Genomic DNA, 18,347 nt, shown 5'->3' with positions numbered 1-18,347 from the left:
ATGTGTGATTAGGTGAATAAGTAACATAACAACGTATTGGTATTGATGTGTGATTAGGTGAATAAGTAACATAACAACGTATTGATATTGATGTGTGATTAGGTGAATAAGTAACATAACAACGTATTGATATTGATGTGTGATTAGATGAATAAGTAACATAATTGTATTGATCAATGATTAGGTGAATAAATAACATAACAACGTATTGGTATTGATGTGTGATTTGGTGAATAAGTAACATAACAACCTATTGGTATTGATCAATGATTAGGTAAATAAATAACATAACGTATTGGTATTGATGTGTGATTAGGTGAATAAGTAACATAAAAACGTATTGGTATTGATGTGTGATTAGGTGAATAAGTAACATAACAACGTGTTGGTATTGATGTGTGATTAGGTGAATAAGTAACATAACAACGTATTGGTATTGATGTGTGATTAGGTGAATAAGTAACATAACAACGTATTGATATTGATGTGTGATTAGGTGAATAAGTAACATAACAACGTATTGGTATTGATGTATGATTAGGTGAATAAATAACATAACGTATTGGTATTGATGTGTGATTAGGTGAATAAGTAACATAACAACGTATTGATATTGATGTGTGATTAGGTGAATAAGTAACATAACAACGTATTTGTATTGATCAATGATTAGGTGAATAAATAACATAACAACGTATTGGTATTGATGTGTGATTTGGTGAATAAGTAACATAACAACCTATTGGTATTGATCAATGATTAGGTAAATAAATAACATAACGTATTGGTATTGATTGGTATTGATCTATGATTAGGTGAATAAGTAACATAACAACGTATTAGTATTGATGACTAGGTGACATAAGTAACATAACTTCTTAGTATTGATATTGATGGTGACTAAGTAATACAACAACTTAGTATGATGGGTGACTATGTAACAGTATTGATGGGTGACAATGTAACATAACAATGACTTAGTATTGATGGGTGACTATGTAACATAACAATGCCTTGAGTATTGATGGGATTAGACTAAGTAACATAACAACGGCTATTGATGTGTGAGTATTGATGTGGGTGAATAAGTAACATAAAAACGTATTGGTATTGATGTGTGATTAGGTGAATAAGTAACATAACAACGTGTTGGTATTGATGTGTGATTAGGCGAATAAGTAACATAACAACGTATTGGTATTTATGTGTGATTAGGTGAATAAGTATCATAACAACGTATTGATATTGATGTGTGATTAGATGAATAAGTAACATAACAACGTATTGGTATTGATCTATGATTAGGTGAATAAGTAACATAACAACGTATTGATATTGATGTGTGATTAGGTGAATAAGTAACATAACAACGTATTGATGTTGATGTGTGATTAGGTGAATAAGTAACATAACAACGTATTGATATTGATGCGTGATTAGGTGAATAAGTAACATAACAACGTATTGGTATTGATCTATGATTAGGTGAATAAATAACATAACGTATTGGTATTGATGTGTGATTAGGTGAATAAGTAACATAACAACGTATTGATATTGATGTGTGATTAGGTGAATAAGGAACATAACAACGTATTTGTATTGATCAATGATTAGGTGAATAAATAACATAACAACGTATTGGTATTGATGTGTGATTTGGTGAATAAGTAACATAACAACCTATTGGTATAGATCAATGATTAGGTAAATAAATAACATAACGTATTGGTATTGATCTATGATTAGGTGAATAAGTAACATAACAACGTATTGGTATTGATCTATGATTAGGTGAATAAGTAACATAACAACGTCTTAGTATTGATGGGTGACTAAGTAACATAACTGTCTTAGTATTGATAGGTGACTAAGTAATACAACAACGCCTTAGTATTGATGGGTGACAAAGTAACATAACAACGACTTAGTATTGATGGGTGACTAAGTAACATAACAGCGTATTGGTATTGATGTGTGATTAGGTGAATAAGTAACATAACAACGTATTGGTAATGATGTGTGATTAGGTGAATAAGTAACATAACATATTGATATTGATGTGTGATTAGGTGAATAAGTTACATAAATACGTATTGATATTGATGTGTGATTAGGTGAATAAGTAACATAACGTATTGATATTGATGTGTGATTAGGTGAATAAGTAAGATAACAACGTATTGGTATTGATGTGTGATTAGATGAATAAGTAAGATAACAACGTATTGGTATTGATGATGACTAACTTACATAATAAGATATTGGTATGAAATGTGACTGAGTAACACAAAAATGTATTATTATTGGTGTGTGACTAGGTAACATACCAATGTATTAGTATTGGTGTATGACTAGGTAACATAACAATGTATGGTACTGACGTATTGTTATTGACTATATTCAAATGAATATCTTCAGAACGCCCGGAAGATGTACGAGGCCCTCATGGTGGTGACTCTCCGGGTTCCAGCTACTCTCCAGTACAAACAGTTTTCTGCTAAAGTTCTGGAAAACTCACGACTCAAGTATAATTCAAACGCAGACGAAACTATGGTGAGTATTGGTGTGTTATGATGAGTAATACATTGTTATAGTTAGTGACAAAGTGTTATGATGAGTAATACATTATTATAGTTAGTGACAGAGTGTTATGATGAGTAATACATTGTGTTATAGTTAGTGACAGAGTGTTATGATGAGTAATACATTGTTATAGTTAGTGACAAAGTGTTATGATGAGTAATACATTATTATAGTTAGTGACAAAGTGTTATGATGAGTAATACATTGTGTTATAGTTAGTGACAGAGTGTTATGATGAATAATACATTATTATAGTTAGTGACAAAGTGTTATGATGAGTAATACATTATTATAGTTAGTGACAAAGTGTTATGATGAGTAATACATTGTTATAGTTAGTGACAAAGTGTTATGATGAGTAATACATTGTTATAGTTAGTGACAAAGTGTTATGATGAGTAATACATTATTTATAGTTAGTGACAAAGTGTTATGATGAGGTAATACATTGTGTTATAGTTAGTGACAAAGTGTTATGATGAGTAATACATTGTTATAGTTAGTGACAAAGTGTTATGATGAATAATACATTGTTATAGTTAGTGACAAAGTGTTATGATGAGTAATACATTGTTATAGTTAGTGACAGAGTGTTATGATAGGTAATACATTGATATAGTTAGTGACAAAGTGTTATGATGAGTAATACATTGTTATAGTTAGTGACAAAGTGTTATGATGAGTAATACATTGTTATAGTTAGTGACAAAGTGTTATGATGAGTAATACATTGTTATAGTTAGTGACAAAAGTTTATGATGAGTAATACATTATTATAGTTAGTGACAGAGTGTTATGATGAGTAATACATTGTTATAGTTAGTGACAAAGTGTTATGATGTAATACATTGTGTTATAGCTAGTGACAAAGTGTTATGATAGTAATACATTGTTATAGTTAGTGACAGAGTGTTATGATGAAGTAATACATTGTTTATAGTTAGTGACAGAATGTTATGATGAGTAATACATTGTTATAGTTAGTGACAAAGTGTTATGATGAGTAATACATTGTTATAGTTAGTGACAGAGTGTTATGATGAGTAATACATTGTTATAGTTAGTGACAGAGTGTTATGATGAGTAATACATTGTTATAGTTAGTGACAAAGTGTTGATGATAGTAATACATTATTATAGTTAGTGACAGATTGTTATGATGAGTAATACATTGTGTTATAGTTAGTGACAGATTGTTATGATAGTAATACATTGTGTTATAGTTAGTGACAGAGTGTTATGATGAGTAATACATTGTTATAGTTAGTTACAGAGTGTTATGATGAGTAATACATTGTTATAGTTAGTGACAGAGTGTTATGATGAGTAATACATTGTTATAGTTAGTGACAAAGTGTTATGATGAGTAATACATTGTTATAGTTAGTGACAAAGTGTTATGATGAGTAATACATTGTTATAGTTAGTGACAGAGTGTTATGATGAGTAATACATTGTTATAGTTAGTGACAGAGTGTTATGATGAGTAATACATTGTTATAGTTAGTGACAAAGTGTTATGATGAGTAATACATTGTTATAGTTAGTGACAGAGTGTTATGATGAGTAATACATTGTTATAGTTAGTGACAAAGTGTTATGATAGGTAATACATTGTTATAGTTAGTGACAAAGTGTTATGATGAGTAATACATTGTTATTATAGTTAGTGACAAAGTGTTATGATGAGTAATACATTATTATAGTTAGTGACAGAGTGTTATGATGAGTAATACATTGTTATAGTTAGTGACAGAGTGTTATGATGAGTAATACATTGTTATAGTTAGTGACAGAGTGTTATGATGAGTAATACATTGTTATAGTTAGTGACAGAGTGTTATGATGAGTAATACATTGTTATAGTTAGTGACAGAGTGTTATGATGAGTAATACATTGTTATAGTTAGTGACAGAGTGTTATGATGAATACATAATACATTGTTATAGTTAGTGACAAAGTGTTATGATGAGTAATACATTGTTATAGTTAGTGACAAAGTGTTATGATGAGTAATACATTGTGTTATAGTTAGTGACAAAGTGTTATGATGAGTAATACATTATTATAGTTAGTGACAGAGTGTTATGATGAGTAATACATTGTATTTATAGTTAGTGACAGAGTGTTATGATGAGTAATACATTGTTATAGTTAGTGACAAAGTGTTATGATGAGTAATACATTGTTATAGTTAGTGACAGAGTGTTATGATGAGTAATACATTGTTATAGTTAGTGACAGAGTGTTATGATGAGTAATACATTGTTATAGTTAGTGACAAAGTGTTATGATGAGTAATACATTGTTATAGTTAGTGACAAAGTGTTATGATAGAGTAATACATTGTTATAGTTAGTGACAAAGTGTTATGATGAGTAATACATTGTTATAGTTAGTGACAAAGTGTTATGATGAGTAATACATTGTTATAGTTAGTGACAGAGTGTTATGATGAGTAATACATTGTTATAGTTAGTGACAGAGTGTTATGATGAGTAATACATTGTTATAGTTAGTGACAGAGTGTTATGATGAGTAATACATTGTTATAGTTAGTGACAAAGTGTTATGATGAGTAATACATTATTATAGTTAGTGACAGAGTGTTATGATGAGTAATACATTGTTATAGTTAGTGACAGAGTGTTATGATGAGTAATACATTGTTATAGTTAGTGACAAAGTGTTATGATGAGTAATACATTGTTATAGTTAGTGACAGAGTGTTATGATGAGTTAATACATTGTTATAGTTAGTGACAGAGTGTTATGATGAGTAATACATTGTTATAGTTAGTGACAGAGTGTTATGATGAGTAATACATTGTTATAGTTAGTGACAAAGTGTTATGATAGTAATACATTGTTATAGTTAGTGACAGAGTGTTATGATGAGTAATACATTATTATAGTTAGTGACAAAGTGTTATGATGAGTAATACATTGTTATAGTTAGTGACAAAGTGTTATGATGAGTAATACATTGTTATAGTTAGTGACAGAGTGTTATGATGAGTAATACATTGTTATAGTTAGTGACAAAGTGTTATGATGAGTAATACATTGTTATAGTTAGTGACAGAGTGTTATGATAGGTAATACATTGTTATAGTTAGTGACAGAGTGTTATGATGAGTAATACATTGTTATAGTTAGTGACAGAGTGTTATGATGAGTAATACATTGTTATAGTTAGTGACAAAGTGTTATGATGAGTAATACATTGTTATAGTTAGTGACAAAGTGTTATGATGAGTAATACATTGTTATAGTTAGTGACAGAGTGTTATGATGAGTAATACATTGTTATAGTTAGTGACAAAGTGTTATGATAGTAATACATTGTTATAGTTAGTGACAAAGTGTTATGATGAGTAATACATTGTTATAGTTAGTGACAGAGTGTTATGATGAGTAATACATTGTTATAGTTAGTGACAAAGTGTTATGATGAGTAATACATTGTTATAGTTAGTGACAGAGTGTTATGATGAGTAATACATTGTTATAGTTAGTGACAGAGTGTTATGATGAGTAATACATTGTTATAGTTAGTGACAGAGTGTTATGATGAGTAATACATTGTTATAGTTAGTGACAAAGTGTTATGATGAGTAATACATTGTTATAGTTAGTGACAAAGTGTTATGATGAGTAATACATTATTATAGTTAGTGACAGAGTGTTATGATGAGTAATACATTGTTATAGTTAGTGACAAAGTGTTATGATGAGTAATACATTGTGTTATAGTTAGTGACAAAGTGTTATGATAGAGTAATACATTGTTATAGTTAGTGACAGAGTGTTATGATGAGTAATACATTGTTATAGTTAGTGACAGAGTGTTATGATAGGTAATACATTGTTATAGTTAGTGACAGAGTGTTATGATGAGTAATACATTGTTATAGTTAGTGACAAAGTGTTATGATGAGTAATACATTGTTATAGTTAGTGACAGAGTGTTATGATGAGTAATACATTGTTATAGTTATTGACAGAGTGTTATGATGAGTAATACATTGTTATAGTTAGTGACAGAGTGTTATGATGAGTAATACATTGTTATAGTTAGTGACAAAGTGTTATGATAGAGTAATACATTGTTATAGTTAGTGACAAAGTGTTATGATGAGTAATACATTGTTATAGTTAGTGACAAAGTGTTATGATGAGTAATACATTGTTATAGTTAGTGACAAAGTGTTATGATAGTAATACATTGTTATAGTTAGTGACAAAGTGTTATGATAGGTAATACATTGTTATAGTTAGTGACAAAGTGTTATGATGAGTAATACATTGTTATAGTTAGTGACAAAGTGTTATGATGAGTAATACATTGTTTATAGTTAGTGACAAAGTGTTATGATGAGTAATACATTGTTATAGTTAGTGACAGAGTGTTATGATGAGTAATACATTGTTTATAGTTAGTGACAGAGTGTTATGATGAGTAATACATTGTTATAGTTAGTGACAAAGTGTTATGATGAGTAATACATTGTTATAGTTAGTGACAGAGTGTTATGATGAGTAATACATTGTTATAGTTAGTGACAGAGTGTTATGATAGTAATACATTGTTATAGTTAGTGACAAAGTGTTATGATGAGTAATACATTGTTATAGTTAGTGACAAAGTGTTATGATGAGTAATACATTGTTATAGTTAGTGACAGAGTGTTATGATGAGTAATACATTGTTATAGTTAGTGACAAAGTGTTATGATGAGTAATACATTGTGTTATAGTTAGTGACAAAGTGTTATGATGAGTAATACATTATTATAGTTAGTGACAGAGTGTTATGATGAGTAATACATTGTTATAGTTAGTGACAGAGTGTTATGATGAGTAATACATTGTTATAGTTAGTGACAGAGTGTTATGATGAGTAATACATTGTTATAGTTAGTGACAGAGTGTTATGATGAGTAATACATTGTTATAGTTAGTGACAAAGTGTTATGATGAGTAATACATTGTTATAGTTAGTGACAGAGTGTTATGATGAGTAATACATTGTTATAGTTAGTGACAGAGTGTTATGATGAGTAATACATTGTTATAGTTAGTGACAGAGTGTTATGATGAGTAATACATTGTTATAGTTAGTGACAAAGTGTTATGATGAGTAATACATTGTTATAGTTTGTGACAGAGTGTTATGATGAGTAATACATTATTATAGTTAGTGACAAAGTGTTATGATGAGTAATACATTGTTATAGTTAGTGACAAAGTGTTATGATGAGTAATACATTGTTATAGTTAGTGACAAAGTGTTATGATGAAGTAATACATTGTTATAGTTAGTGACAAAGTGTTATGATGAGTAATACATTGTTATAGTTAGTGACAGAGTGTTATGATGAGTAATACATTGTTATAGTTAGTGACAGAGTGTTATGATGAGTAATACATTGTTATAGTTAGTGACAGAGTGTTATGATGAGTAATACATTGTTATAGTTAGTGACAAAGTGTTATGATGAGTAATACATTGTTATAGTTAGTGACAAAGTGTTATGATGAGTAATACATTATTATAGTTAGTGACAGAGTGTTATGATGAGTAATACATTGTTATAGTTAGTGACAAGAGTGTTATGATGAGTAATACATTGTTATAGTTAGTGACAGAGTGTTATGATGAGTAATACATTGTTATAGTTAGTGACAGAGTGTTATGATGAGTAATACATTGTTATAGTTAGTGACAGAGTGTTATGATGAGTAATACATTGTTATAGTTAGTGACAAAGTGTTATGATGAGTAATACATTGTTATAGTTAGTGACAAAGTGTTATGATGAGTAATACATTGTTATAGTTAGTGACAGAGTGTTATGATGAGTAATACATTGTTATAGTTAGTGACAGAGTGTTATGATGAGTAATACATTGTTATAGTTAGTGACAGAGTGTTATGATGAGTAATACATTGTTATAGTTAGTGACAGAGTGTTATGATGAGTAATACATTGTTATAGTTAGTGACAAAGTGTTATGATGAGTAATACATTGTTATAGTTAGTGACAAAGTGTTATGATGAGTAATACATTGTTATAGTTAGTGACAGAGTGTTATGATGAGTAATACATTGTTATAGTTAGTGACAAAGTGTTATGATGAGTAATACATTGTTATAGTTAGTGACAGAGTGTTATGATGAGTAATACATTGTTATAGTTAGTGACAGAGTGTTATGATGAGTAATACATTGTTATAGTTAGTGACAGAGTGTTATGATGAGTAATACATTTTTATAGTTAGTGACAGAGTGTTATGATGAGTAATACATTGTTATAGTTAGTGACAAAGTGTTATGATGAGTAATACATTGTTATAGTTAGTGACAAAGTGTTATGATGAGTAATACATTGTTATAGTTAGTGACAAAGTGTTATGATGAGTAATACATTGTTCTAGTTAGTCACAGAGTGTTATGATGAGTAATACATTGTTATAGTTAGTGACAGAGTGTTATGATGAGTAATACATTGTTATAGTTAGTGACAAAGTGTTATGATGAGTAATACATTGTTATAGTTAGTGACAAAGTGTTATGATGAGTAATACATTGTGTTATAGTTAGTGACAGTGTTATGATGAGTAATACATTATTATAGTTAGTGACAGAGTGTTATGATGAGTAATACATTGTGTTATAGTTAGTGACAGAGTGTTATGATGAGTAATACATTGTTATAGTTAGTGACAAAGTGTTATGATAGGTAATACATTATTATAGTTAGTGACAAAGTGTTATGATGAGTAATACATTGTTATAGTTAGTGACAAAGTGTTGTGATGAGTAATACATTGTTATAGTTAGTGACAAAGTGTTATGATGAGTAATACATTGTTATAGTTAGTGACAGAGTGTTATGATGAGTAATACATTGCTTATAGTTAGTGACAGAGTGTTATGATAGGTAATACATTGTTATAGTTAGTGACAGAGTGTTATGATGAGTAATACATTGTTATAGTTAGTGACAAAGTGTTATGATGAGTAATACATTGTTATAGTTAGTGACAAAGTGTTATGATGAGTAATACATTATTATAGTTAGTGACAGAGTGTTATGATGAGTAATACATTGTTATAGTTAGTGACAAAGTGTTATGATGAGTAATACATTGTGTTATAGTTAGTGACAAAGTGTTATGAAGAGTAATACATTATTATAGTTAGTGACAGAGTGTTATGATGAGTAATACATTGTGTTATAGTTAGTGACAGTGTGTTATGATGAGTAATACATTGTTATAGTTAGTGACAGAGTGTTATGATGAGTAACACAATGTGTTATGATTAGTATTGGAGATTATGGTTATTAGCCACTGTAACACTGTTCAGCACTACACAGTTTAAACAAGGTGATGGCTATCAACCATTGTAACACTGTATAGAACCACACAGTTTAAACAAGGTTATGGGTATTAGCCACTGTAACACTGCATAGCACCACACAGTTTAAAGAGGTTATGGCTGCTCGCCACTGTATAACTGTATTGAATCACACAGTTTAAACAAGGTGATGGCTATCAACCATTGTAACACTGTATGACGCTACGCAGATGAAACGAGGTTACAGCTGCTAGTCACTGTAACACTGTTTGGTGCTACACAGTTTAAACGAGATTACGGCTGCTAGCCACTGTAGCATTGTGTGGTGCTACACAGCTTACAGCTGCTAGCTACTGTAACACCATGTATCACTACACAGTTCAAACACGGTTATGGCTTCTAGCCACTGTAACATTGTTCATCACTACACAGTTTAAACAAGGTGATGGCTATTAGCCACTGTAACACTGCATAGCACCACACAGTCCAAACGAGGTTATGACTATTAGCCACTGTAGCACAGTGTATATTACCACACAGCTTAAACCTTGTTTAGTGTTAAAGTGGCTAGCAGCCATAACCTCGTTTGAACTGTTGTAGTGCCATACAGTGTTACAGTTTAATAGACACCGTAACACTGTATGGCACTACAACTGTAGCATTGTGTGACGCTACGCAGTTTAAACGAGGTTAACAGTCGAATGCCGTAACCAGCTGGCCACGCTGAGCTAGAAGTAAAGTGGTGAATTGGAGTAATAGAATTACACTGCACAACAATTTGTTTGAAAAGTTTTGCTTTCTGAAAAGTTTTGCTGATTGTGACAGGTACCTGGTGGATATGCACCAGCATATCCGGCAATAACGTATTTAATTGCGTTTATGTTTCTAATACGTTATTAAGTTCAACATAATTAAAAGTGTTTTGCTTCTGATTTTGTTTGTATTCAATGTCCGGTGCATCACGTTGCAGTGTTCAACAGTAGTCAACAAGCATTGACAGATTCCAGTTGCCCTGATATCGTTTTTCCACTGTAGCAATGTCCTGGTGAAACTGAATATTTCGAATTAAACGATACGTGATGGGCAAATGTGGATGTGATTTTCATGATCTATAAAGAACAGCCAACAGTGTTCAAGAAGCAAAAACTTTGTTGTGCAGTGTAGTTGTTGCTGGTTCTAATCCTAAGAAATGTCTTTTTTTGTTTTTATATGGGTATTTTGATAGTTTAAAGGGTAAACGAAAATTCTTTGAATGTTTTTTATTTCTTCATCCAGAGTAACATATTCTACAAGGTTTTAAAATATCAAAGCTATAATTGATGCTTTCACTGTTTTACAGTGAAATGAAAATACATGAACATAGATTAAATGGTTTGTGTGTTTTGCATGAATAGGCCATTTCTGCTTTAGTTATAAAAAATGTCCTCATATGGCAGTGATTTATTGGCTTTCCTGTTTTACCTTAAAGTCAGTAGTACATCATTTCTGATGTTTGGCAAAATATATGACATCAACTTGCATATACTAGAGAATTTCCCTGGTATTTGGATTGCACTGTCACAAGTAATTCACTTAGATGTTACACAAAGAATTAGGGATAAATGATTGCCTTTAGTTACTATACATTCTTGATTCTAAGAACTGAGTGCTTTTTGACTCATATATATGATTGTATTTTCTTCAACATCTATTTTGCACGAAGAAGATAAAAGGCCTTTTAATATCAAAGTTCATGAGTATATACATCTAGTCACTTGTATGGTATGTCCATTAATAAACAATGAGTATATACATCTAGTCACCTGTATAGTATGTCCATTAATAAACAATGAGTATGTACATCTAGTCACTTGTATAGTATGTCCATTAATAAACAATGAGTATATACATCTAGTCACTTGTATAGTATGTCCATTAATAAACAATAAGTATATACATCTAGTCACTTGTATAGTATGTCCATTAATAAACAATGAGTATAAACATCTAGTCACTTGTATAGTATGTCCATTAATAAACAATGAGTATATACATCTAGTCACTTGTATAGTATGTCCATTAATAAACAATGAGTATATACATCTAGTCACTTGTATATGTCCATTAATAAACAATGAGTATATACATCTAGTCACTTGTATAGTATGTCCAGTAATAAACAATGAGTATATACATATAGTCACTTGTATAGTATGTCCATTAATAAACAATGAGTATATACATCTAGTCACTTGTATAGTATGTCCATTAATAAACAATGAGTATATACATCTAGTCGCTTGTATATTATGTCCATTAATAAACAATGAGTACATACACCTAGTCACTTGAATGAACAAATCAGTATCCTTGAAAAGGGTTAACATGGAAATAATTTTATATTCAGCAAGAAATAAACCCCGAGATAAAAATAAACACAAGCGACTCAAAATAAGCTAAGTCTGTAAACAAATTGTTATAAACCTCTGATTGGGACACAAACAAACGCCGTCTAGTTTAGTGTAAGTACGAATAAGGTATATTTAATAAACGAAAAGTTACTTTTGCTTGGTTTTAAGTAGTTTTAGAAAAACGAAGTTTATATACACAGTAAACAAAAAGAAAGCACTAGTTTTCTGTTAATAAACACCAGGTTGGATTTAACAAATTGTAGAGCAGCCATATTGGAACCCTGCGTTCTAGAAATAATGTTTATCTCAGGTTAGCGTGAGTTGACCACACGTTCAGTTAATACACCTCTTACACATATGTCAATGAAGATGTTTCATTGTGAATTATGTACTTGTTGGAAGGTGTTTCATTGTGAATTATGTACTTGGTAGAAAGTGTTTCACTGTGAATTATGTACATGTTCAAATGTATTTCATTGTGAATTATGTACATGTTCAAATGTATTTCATTGTGAATTATGTACTTGTTGGAAGGTGTTTCATTGTGAATTATGTACTTGGTAGAAAGTGTTTCACTGTGAATTATGTACATGTTCAAATGTATTTCATTGTGAATTATGTACTTGTTGGAAGGTGTTTCATTGTGAATTATGTACTTGGTGAAAAGTGTTTCACTGTGAATTATGTATATGTTGGAAGGTGTTTCATTGTGAATTATGTACTTGGTAGAAAGTGTTTCACTGTGAATTATGTACATGTTCAAATGTATTTCATTGTGAATTATGTACTTGTTGGAAGGTGTTTCATTGTGAATTATGTACTTTGTGGAACGTGTTTCACTGTGAATTATGTACTTGGTGGAAAGTGTTTCACTGTGAATTATGTACATGTTCAAATGTATTTCATTGTGAATTATGTACTTGTTGAAAAGTGTTTCATTATGAATTATGTACTTGTTGGAAGGTGTTTCATTATGAATTATGTACTTGTTGAAATGTGTTTCATTGTGAATTATGTGATTGTTGGAAGGTGTTTTGTTATGAATTATGTACAACATAAGTATTTATCTCAAAAAATAACGAAATAGTAAAAGAATTGTCACTTATATGGATGTATTATCACTTATTTGGATGTGTTGTCACTTATTTGGATGCATTATCACTTATTTGGATGTGTTGTCACTTATTTGGATGTATTGTCACTTATTTGGATGTGTTGTCAATTATTTGAATGTATTGTCACTTTTTTGGATGTATTGTCACTTATTTGGATGTATTGTTACTTATATGGATGTATTGTCACTTATTTGGATGTGTTGTCACTTATGGTATATTGTCACTTTTTGGATGTATTGTCACTTATTTGGATGTATTGTTACTTACTTGGATGTATTGTCACTTATTTGGATGTATTGTTACTTATGTGGATGTATTGTCAGTTATTTGGATGTATTGTCACTTATTTGGATGTATTGTCACTTATTTGGATGTATTGTCACTTATTTGGATGTATTGTTACTTATGTGGATGTATTGTCAGTTATTTGGATGTATTGTCACTTATTTGGATGTATTGTCACTTATTTGGATGTATTGTTACTTATGTGGATGTATTGTCACTTATTTGGATGTGTTGTCACTTATTTGGGCATATTGTCACTTATTTGGATGTATTGTGTCTTATTTAAATGTCTTGTCACTTATTTGGATATATTGTTACTTATTTGGATGTATTGTCAGTTATTTGGATGTATTGTCACTTATTTGGATGTATTGTCACTTATTTGGATGTAATGTTACTTATTTGTATTACTGTTACTTATTTAGATGTATTTTCACTTATTTGGATATATTGTTACTTATTTGGATGTATTGTCACTTATTTTGATATAGTGTTACTTATTTGGATGTATTGTCAGTTATATGGATGTATTGTCACTTATTTGGATGTATAGTCACTTATTTGGATGTATTGTTACTTATTTGGATATATTGTTATTTATTTTGATATATTGTTACTTATTTGGATGTATTGTCAGTTATTTGGATGTATTGTTACTTATTTGGATGTATTGTCAGTTATTTGGATGTATTGTCACTTATTTGGATGTATTGTTACTTATTTGGATATATTGTTATTTATTTTGATATATTGTTACTTATTTGGATGTATTGTCAGTTATTTGGATGTATTGTTACTTATTTGGATGTATTGTCAGTTATTTGGATGTATTGTTACTTATTTGGATGTATTGTTACTTATTTGGATGTATTGTCAGTTATTTGGATGTATTGTTATTTATTTGGATGTATTGGATGTATTATTGGATGTAAATATAAAAACAGACTGGAAAAGGGAAAACGTTTTCGGAGAACGGAGCCGAAATTTCATTTTTCAAATGAAAAAATTTTCGAACATTTATGGTTAAAAATATAGGAAAAAAAGCCTTGAAAATGTTTGTTATTGTTCTGTTTGAGTAGTAAACACCCTATCTTAATGTTTACATTTCCACAATTAACGTTCCTGAGGAATCGGCAATAGATTAGGAAAGTTTGTCATTTCGAGGTATATAATAAGTGTTAAGTTATAGCACAGAAGGTACTGCTGAATTAAAGGCATGAATTATTTCTTGTGATATTAGATATGACTGCATTTGAAAGCTAAGTTTACAGAATATATGTACAGATGAGATGAGATGAGTTTGTTATTACTACAATCACTAAACATAACTATATATCTTTTGAACTCTCAGAGCAACGTGTGTACAATAACAAAGATACATGAGCAGGAATGTATGAGTATTGCAGTTTTGTGTACATGTTTACAATTCTACTTCCTTTATTCTGGGAGAATTCTGTTGACTAACACCGTTATTCCTGTACAGGTTGATCCAATATTCTGTTGGCTAACACAGTTATTTCTGAACAGGTTGACCCTATCCTAGGTGCATTTTACGACTGTGTGCTGATCTACGGGCATATTTTGAATAAAACCCTCGTGGAAGGAGGAGACCCACTAGACGGGAGAACATTGGCAAAGAAGTTATGGAACAGTACGTTTTATGGAGGTAAAACTGTGTTCTTCTAAGTTAACATGAAGTTATACTCCACACATTACCGAACACAACGCTTTACACAGAACAGTCACTTCACATTTTTAATGCAACAGTTGAAACGTACGTTAAGAAAAAGAATTGAAATAGTTTCAATACTAAACTGAATAAAATTATTTACATGAAGAACTGTTTAAACAAATACCCTGAAAATAACAAATCAACCATCCTTCATCACTGAATAAATTAATTTAGACATTTCTTAACGAAACTGTTTACAGTTGAAAGAGACACTCCATCACTGTAAACAAACTGTTTCAGAGTTGAAAGAGACACTCCATCACTGTAAACAAACTGTTTCACAGTTGAAAGAGACACTCTATCACTGTAAACAAAATACTTACAGTTGAAAGAGACACTCCATCACTGTAAACAAACTGTTTCACAGTTGAAAGAGACACTCCATCACTGTAAACAAACTGTTTCACAGTTGAAAGAGACACTCCATCACTGTAAACAAACTGTTTCACAGTTCGAGCATTGTTAATCACTTACGATAACAGTATATACAGTTAAAACACTTCATATCAGTGAATAGAGTAAGGTAACCTTTCCTTATGGATGGCTACAATCCATCACTGAATACAAATATTTACACAATATAACAATCTTTCATCAATAAAGACAACAGTTTACATAAGTCAGTTATTTACACATTTCTTTACACAACTGTTGACAGAAAAATATGACATTTTATCACTAAAACAAGTGTCTACTCAGTTCAAGCTCTCTTTATTACTTAGACAACTGATATACATCACTTTTATTACTGAAACAAATTATTTACCCACTACTTAAACACAACTCTCTCACCACTAAGCCCCACCTCTACCACAAGTTCACATAACTTCTACAAACCCTACTCCTACCACCACACATAACTCTACAAGCCCTTCTATAAACCTGACTCTCACAACTACTTTACATAACTACAACTTCTTTAAAACCCTACCTCTACCACTTCTTTTAATACAATTATCTATAAACCTCTAATTACTACACACATTTTAACACAACACTCTATAAACCTTCTACTCCTACCTACTAAATTAACACCCACTTCTTACAAACTCCCACTTCACCACTACTTAACACAACTTCTACAAACTCCTACCTCCTACGATACCACATTTAACACAACTCTCTACAAGCCCCACCTCACGATTACTTAACACAACTATCTACAAACCCCAACTCACCACTACTACTTAACACAACACTCTACAAACCTACTTACTCACCTCACAAGTTCATACATTAACTTTCTAAGTAAACCCCTAATTTCACTACTACTTTTTAATACAACTTCTACAAAACCACCTCTAATCTACTACTTTTAATACAACTCTCAAACAAACTAACTTCACCTACTACTTTAATACTAACTTTCTAAAACTCCCACTCCTCACCACTACTTAACACAACTCTCTAAAACCCTACCTCTACTCACTACATTTAACAATACAACTCTACAAATCTCCACCTCACTATTTACTTAATATTAACTTTCTATAAGCTCTACTCTCACTACTGATTTTAATCACATAATCTCTCTAAACTCCCCATTTCACTATATATTTAATCACAACTATTTGCTAAACCCTACCTCACTCATACTTACTTAATACAACTTTACAAACCCCACTCTCACCTACTACTTTAACATTAACTTCTCTAAACCTCTAATTCCACTCACTTACTTACTACTAACACAACTTCTAACAATTCACATTCTACTCATACTACTTTAACACTAACTCTCTCTATAAACCTGACTCTACCTCCCTACTACTTTAAATACAAATCTAAACTTCCTAATCTTCACCACCTTTAACATTTAACACACTATCTATAAACCCTACCTCCTCACTACTACTACTTTAACATAACACTTCTACAAACTCCCAATTCTACTACAATTAACAACACTTCCTATAAACCCTACCTTCACTACTTACATTTAACATAACTCTACAAACTCCTAATTCTTTACTACTACTTTAACACCTATTCTTTCTACAAACTCCTAACCCACTACTACTTTAATACTAACAATTTCTAAAATACAATTCACTACTACTAAGTTAACACAACTCTTCATAAACCTCTAATTCCTCACAAACTCACTTTCAACACACAATCTCTCTATAAGCATCCTAATTACTCACTACTACTTTAACATTAACTTTCTACAAGCCCTAATTCTCACGATATACATTAATATTAAATCCATTTATAAACCCCACTTCCTACCTCATCATTTTAACACAACACTCTACAAACCCCACTTTCACTCACAATCTCTACACATTAACTTTATAAACTCCAATTCTCACCTACTATTACTTTAATACAACTAATCTTACTAAAACTACTCCGTACACCACTATTTTAATATTAACTTCAACAAATCCCACTTCTACCACTTATTTCTAACACAATCTCTCTATAAACCTGACCTCACCTACTATATTAATACAACTCTTTTAAAACTCCCACCTCACCACTCATTTCTTAATACAATACTCTACAAAACTCCTAATTCTCACTACAAATTAACACCACTTTTCACAAACTCCACCTCACCATTTCATTTTAACATAACTCTTTACAAACCCCATTACCACCACTTTACTTTTAATATAACTTTCTATAAACTCAAACCTACCACTTCTTACTTTACTACAATCTCTCCTCCAAACTCTAACCCACTACTATTATTTAACACAACTTCTTTCTCAAACTCCCACTTTCCACCACTCACTTTAACACAGCCTCCCAACAAACCCCTAATTCCTCACCACTACTTAACACAACACTCTACAAACCCCACCTCACCACTAATTAACACAACTCTCTACAAACCCCACCCCACCACTACTTAACACAATT

At 30.7% G+C, this 18,347-nt stretch overlaps 1 pseudogene across 1 annotated transcript in view; it reads left to right on the top strand.

The window, feature by feature from the left end:
- Positions 1-2,425: 2,425 nt before the first annotated feature.
- The window catches only part of LOC143248206 (atrial natriuretic peptide receptor 1-like), a 138,644-nt pseudogene continuing 122,722 nt past the window's right edge, over positions 2,426-18,347 (top strand). The window contains exons 1-2 of the transcript XR_013026815.1: positions 2,426-2,556; positions 15,272-15,410. The product of XR_013026815.1 is annotated as an atrial natriuretic peptide receptor 1-like (transcript). The remainder of the gene's footprint in view (positions 2,557-15,271; positions 15,411-18,347) is intronic.

The sequence above is a fragment of the Tachypleus tridentatus genome, chromosome 4 (assembly GCF_004210375.1).
Source record: "Tachypleus tridentatus isolate NWPU-2018 chromosome 4, ASM421037v1, whole genome shotgun sequence".
Classification (NCBI taxonomy): Eukaryota; Metazoa; Arthropoda; class Merostomata; order Xiphosura; family Limulidae; genus Tachypleus; species Tachypleus tridentatus.
The sequence above is the reverse complement of the archived record's forward strand: the minus strand, read 5'-3'. Positions and strand labels throughout refer to the sequence as shown.